Raw genomic sequence first — 5,922 nt, 5'->3', positions numbered from 1 at the left:
TGCAGGTTAGTAGGAAGTTAGGAGTGGAGCCAGGACTTGAACCCAGGCACCCTTATATAGGATGCTAGAGTCCCGCATTTGGCTGCTATACCAAATACCTGTCTTTATTCTATGATTTGAATAAAATAAGTTTAAAGTATGTAAAATCACACAAAATGATTTTTTTATTCACAACATTAATTCTTAGATATATATAAACATAGGATTTAACAGTATTATGTTGCATACAGAAATTTATAATGTGATTCTAACTTTTCATTTCCTACATCCTTATCGTATTAACTACACATTTTTTCTTATAAATCTAGTTGTATGGTATAGATTTGTAATGAAATCACCTACTAAGTTTGATATTTTCCATTTTTTCTTGCAATATTAACAAATGATTCATTTTTCATCATGTATTTTTGCCTTGTATCAAATTAAACAGTCTGGGAGACTTAAGAGCCACTGAAAGCATTTTATTTTTTGTTAATATTTTCAAAATGTACATGAAGAGAGAGAGAGAGAGGGAGAGACCTTCCATCTGCTATCTGCTGGTTCACTCCAAAATAGCTGCAATGGCCAGGGTAAGGCTGAAGCCAAGTACCAGGAAGTCCACCAGGGTCTCACACATTGGTGTCAGAGATCCAATTACTTGAGGTATCATACACCGTCTTCCCATGCTCATTAGTAGGAAGTTGAATCAGAAGCTGAGCAGCTGGGCTTGACTTGGTGCTGTGATATGAGACGCTGGCACTGCAGATAGTGGTTTAAACTACTGTGCCACAATGTCAGCACCCTGAAAGCATTTTCTTTAGCTTATGTTATTGCAGCTGATGTTACTCTGTAGATTCTCTTACTTTCAATCCTTTTGTTTCATTATGTCTCAGGTAGATTTTTAGCTCACTCTTATTAATTTTGTTTTTAAAATACAGGTTCCAAAAATTTTAATTATTGTCTTGCTTCTATCATCTCATTTTAAACTTGATAATTTCAGATTTTGAATTTTTATTGTCCTGTCTACATTCTTCATCCTCTTCTATTCTGTGGATTCTTCTTTCACTGTTAAATAACCACAAATATAAATGAATATCATCATACAAATAAACAATAAATTTTATTATTTATTTGCTGTGAATGTTTAATTTTTTATTTATCCATCTGAAACCTTTTATTTAAGGTATGCAAACTTCATGCATTTCCTAAATACAAATTTAGGAACATAATGATTCTTCCCACCCTACCCTCCCTCCTATTTGCATTCCCACCTTTCTTCCTCCTCCCTGTCCTACTCTCATTCTTATTTTTTACTAAGATCTATTTTCAATTAACTTTATACATATATGATTAACTCTAAACTAAGTAAAGAGTTCAACAAATAGTATGAAAAAAAATTTCTTCAACGGCAGAGACAAGGGCTATTCAAAGACATCACATTTCAAGGTGTCAATTTCGCCTCTATAGGTTACCTTTTAGGTACTCTGTTAGTTATCAGAGATCAGGGAGAACACTTGGTATTTGTCTTTTTGTGACATCCTCATCACCATTTTTTGTTGTTTATTAATTTCTTTACAAGAGCCATTCCAACTTGGGTGAAATCAAAACCACAAACTTCATTGTGGTTTTGATTTGCATTTCCCTTATGGCTAGTGATCTTGAGCATGTTTTCATGTGTCTGTGGGCCATTTGGATTTCCTCTTTTTAAAAATGCCTGTACAAGTCATTTGCCCATTACTTAACTGGATTATTTTTTGTTGCTATTCCTGTTGTTTTTGAAGAGTTTCTTGAGGTCTTTTTATATTCTGGATATTAATCCTTTATCAGTTGCATACTCTGCAAATAATTTCTCCCATTCTCTTGGTTGCCTCTTCACTTAGCTCCTTTTGCAGTGCAGAAACTTCTCAATTTGATGTAATCCCATTTGCCAATTTTGTCTTTGATTGCCTGTGCTTCTGGGATCTTTTAAAGAACTCTGTGTATGCCAATGTCTTGAAGGGTTTACCCAATGTTCTGTAATAGTTTGATGGTATCGGGTCCTAGATTTAGGTCTTTGATAATTCTAAGTAGATTTTTTGTAAGGTCTAAGATAAGGGGTCTTGCTTTGTACTTCTGCATGTGGAGATCCAGTTTTCCCGGCACCATTTGTTGAAGAGACTGCCATTGCTCCAGGGATTGATTTTAGCTCCTTTGTCAAAGATAAGTTGATTGTAGATGCTTGGATTGATTTCTGGTGTTTCTATTCTGTTCCATTGCTCTACATGTCTCTTTATGTGCCAATACCATGCTTTCTCTGCATCCATTGAGATAATCATATGATTTTTTCTTCAGTTTGTTAATGCGGTATATCAGATTAATAATTTGTGAGTGTTGAACCTTCCCTGCATAACAGGGATAAATCCCACTTAGTCTGGCTGGATGATCTTTCTGATGTGTTGTTGGGTTCGATTGGCTAGAATGTTGTTGAGGAATTTTACATCTATGTTCATCAGGGAAATTGGTCTATAATTCTCTTTCTCTGTTGTATCTATTTCAGGTTTAGGAATTAAGGTGATGCTGGATTCATAGAAAGACTTTTGGAGGATTCCTTCTCTATCAATTGTTTTGAAAGCTTTTGAAGAATTGGAATTATTTCTTTGTTAAATGTTTGTTAGAATTAAGCAATGAAGCCATCTGGTCCTGGCTTTTCTTTGTTGAGAGTGTCTTTATTACTCATTCTCTTTCTGTGCTGGTTATTTGTTGGTTTAGATTTTCTAAGATTTCATGGTTAATTTATGTAGGTTGTATGTGACCAGGAATCTGTCCACTTCTTCCAAGTTACTCAATTTGTTGGCATAGAGCTCCTTGTAAATCCTGATGATTCTTTTTACTTCTGTGGTATCTGTTATATTTCCATTTCATCTCTAATTTTATTGATTTGGGTCTTCTTTTTTTGGTTAGTTGGGGCAATGGTGTATCAATTTTTTTTTTAAAAATCAACTCTTCATTTGGCTTATTTTTGTATTTTTCTTGTGGTTTAAATTTAGTTTATTTCTTCTACAGTTTTAATTATTTCTTTTCTCCTACTGGTTTTGGGTTTTGTTTGCTGTTGTTTCTCTAGGTCCTTGAGATGCATTGATAGCTCATTTATTTTGTGCCTTTCCAATTTCTTGATGTAGGCATCAATTGCTATAAACTTTCCTCTTAACACTGTTTCTGTTATATCCCATAAGTTTTTTTAAAGGTTTATTTATTTATTTAAAAGGCAGAGTTATAGGAGGCAGAGGTAGAGAGATAAGAGAGAAGTCTTCCATCTGCTGTTTCACTCCACAAAGGGCTGTAATGACTGCAGCTGGGCCAATCTGAAGCCATGAGCCAGGAGCTTCTTGCAGGTTTCCAACATGGCTGCAGGGGCCCAAGGACTTGAGCCATTTTCTACTGCTTTACCAGGTCATAGTAGAGTCCTGGATTTTAAGTGAAGTAGTCAGGACTTGAACCAGCACCCATATGGGATGCCAGCACTGCAGGCAATAGCTCTATTAGATACTCCACAATGCTTGCCACTCCCAAAGCTTTGATATGTTGTATTTTTGCCTTCATTCCTTTCCAGAAATTTTTTTATTTCTCTTTTGATTTCTCTTATGACTTCACTGTTCATTTGGTAGCATGTTTTTCAGTCTCCATGCATTTCCATATTCTCTAGAGATTCTTGAGTTATTGATTTGCAGCTTCACTCCATTGTAGTGAGAGAAGATGCATGATATGATTTAGATTTTTTTTTTGCTTTTGTTGAGACTTTCTTTATGGCCTAGCATGTGGTCTATCCTAGAGAAAGTTCCATGTACTAGTAAGAATGTGTATTCTGCAATTATAGGATGAAAAGTTCTGTAATATTCATTAGGTCCATTTGTTCTATAGTATCAATTAATTCTGTTTCCTTGCTGATATTCAGTTTGGTTGATCTGTGCATTGCTGAAAGTGGAATAGTGAATTCTCCCATTAATGTTGTATTGGAAGATATGTCAATTTATATCTATTAACATTTCTTTTAAATAGCCATGTGCCCTGTAACTGAGTGTATATAAGTTTATTATAGTCACATCTTCCATTTTAGAATCTTCTCTTTATGTGTTATTGTGAAATGTTGACTACAATATGTCATGGTGAAGATTTTTTTTTGTTCATGTCTATTAAGAGTTCTATGTGCTTCTTGTTCTTGAATGTTCCTTTCTTCCTCCAAACTGGGAAATTTCTCTGTAATTATTTCCCTAAAAAAGCTTTCTAATCCGTTATTTCTTTCAATGCCTTCAGGAACTCCTAAGACTCATATATGGGGTCATTTGATTATATCCCATACATCTTCATCACTGTTTTTAATTTTTCTTGTTTCTTATTTTTTTAGGTCTTACTGTAAAATTTCCAGAGATTTGTCTTCTAACTCAGATATTCTTTCTTCTTTCTCACTGTGTCTGTTGTAAAGGCTTTCCACTGCATTTTTTATTTGACCTATTGATTTTTTCATTTCAATATTTCATTTTGATTTCTCTTTAAAATTTCAATTGCATCAGAATAATTTTCATTCATGTCATGTATGGATTTCTTTAATTCATGGATTTTCTTTTGATTATATCTAAGTAACACTATGATCAATTTTTTAAATTCCATTTCTGGCATTTCTTCAATCTTTTCATCTTCACTTTCTAGTATTGAAGTGTTTTCCTTTGGGGATTTCATGTTGTCTTATTCTTGTTTCTTTAATTTCTGCATTTATTTTTATGCATTCGTGGAGACACTTGTATTTATTTTTCCCCTGATGGTTTTTATCTTTGGACTATGCTTCTGTGGCTTAATGGAGTGTCTGCTCTTTTCAATGAATACCCAGAGGTATGTGCTTGGTGTTGCCAGGGAGCTCTGTTCAGTGCTCTAGCGTGAGGGGGGTATACAAAGTGACACCCAAGTTGGGTGTGGTAGATCTTTGCTTTTTTTTTTTTTTTTTTTTTTTTTTTTTTTGGAATCAGAGGGGAGGATTTGATTAACTCTGTTGATGTATACTCATGCTCACCTCCTCTCTTCCAAGGCAACCAATTCCCAGGTGCTGGCCCCAGTGGGTACAATATTCATTCAGAACCACACAAAGGATCTGTGCAATCCTCACTGTGAGCACAGATCCCACGGCAATGAACCTTCCCAGGCAATAAATGAGCCCTAAGTGTGTCGACCCATGCCCAGCAACTACCCAGAAAACCAGCCACACCCTGTGCCCTCCCCAAAGTCTTTTCACAGTCCCAGCCCACAAGACTTACAAAGTCACTGTTGCCCAGCCCCATGTCAATTCTCCCAGCCAAACTCAGACATCTCTTGGCTGATTTCTGGGTGTGTGAACTCAAACTGGTGCAGCTGTTAAATATGTCCAAAATGGCACCTGCCATCTCTCGACTAGTTACAGGACATTGTTGTTGGGTGGTCACAGAGAAAGAAATGTGCCCCTTTTTTTCCTCCTAGGTCGGCAGGTACAAATGTACCCCACAGGGCTCAAAGCTGGACTTATGCCAGGCTCTCCCCGCAGCTTTATTGCCAGTGGCTTGGACTGCTGCAGTCTGGTCTCACCTCATTCTTCAAAGCTGGTGCTGAGACTCTTGGCTGCTGGGTTCCTGTGTTATGTCCATGTTTGTGTTCGTGCTACGTGCCATACCCTCTACCTAGATCCACAGCATCCCTTCAACTTGTGTGGAGTTTACACACAGTTTTCTCTCAAACTCTTCCCACAAATTGCATCTACCCACTATTTTTTAAAATTATCTTCCCCTAGACTAAAGCAGTAAGTTTCCTCCCTATTCAAACATCTGGGACAAAAGCATGGAATCTTTGCTAGATATATAAAAGCTCATGACAAAAGCTCTATTTTGAAGAATGTTCTTTTTTTTTAAAGTTTTATTTATTTACTTTGAAAGAGTTACACAGAGA

Source organism: Oryctolagus cuniculus, chromosome X (assembly GCF_051225735.1).
Source record: "Oryctolagus cuniculus isolate XC-2025 breed Fujian yellow rabbit chromosome X, ASM5122573v1, whole genome shotgun sequence".
NCBI lineage: Eukaryota > Metazoa > Chordata > Mammalia > Lagomorpha > Leporidae > Oryctolagus > Oryctolagus cuniculus.
This window is presented reverse-complemented; position numbering follows the sequence as displayed.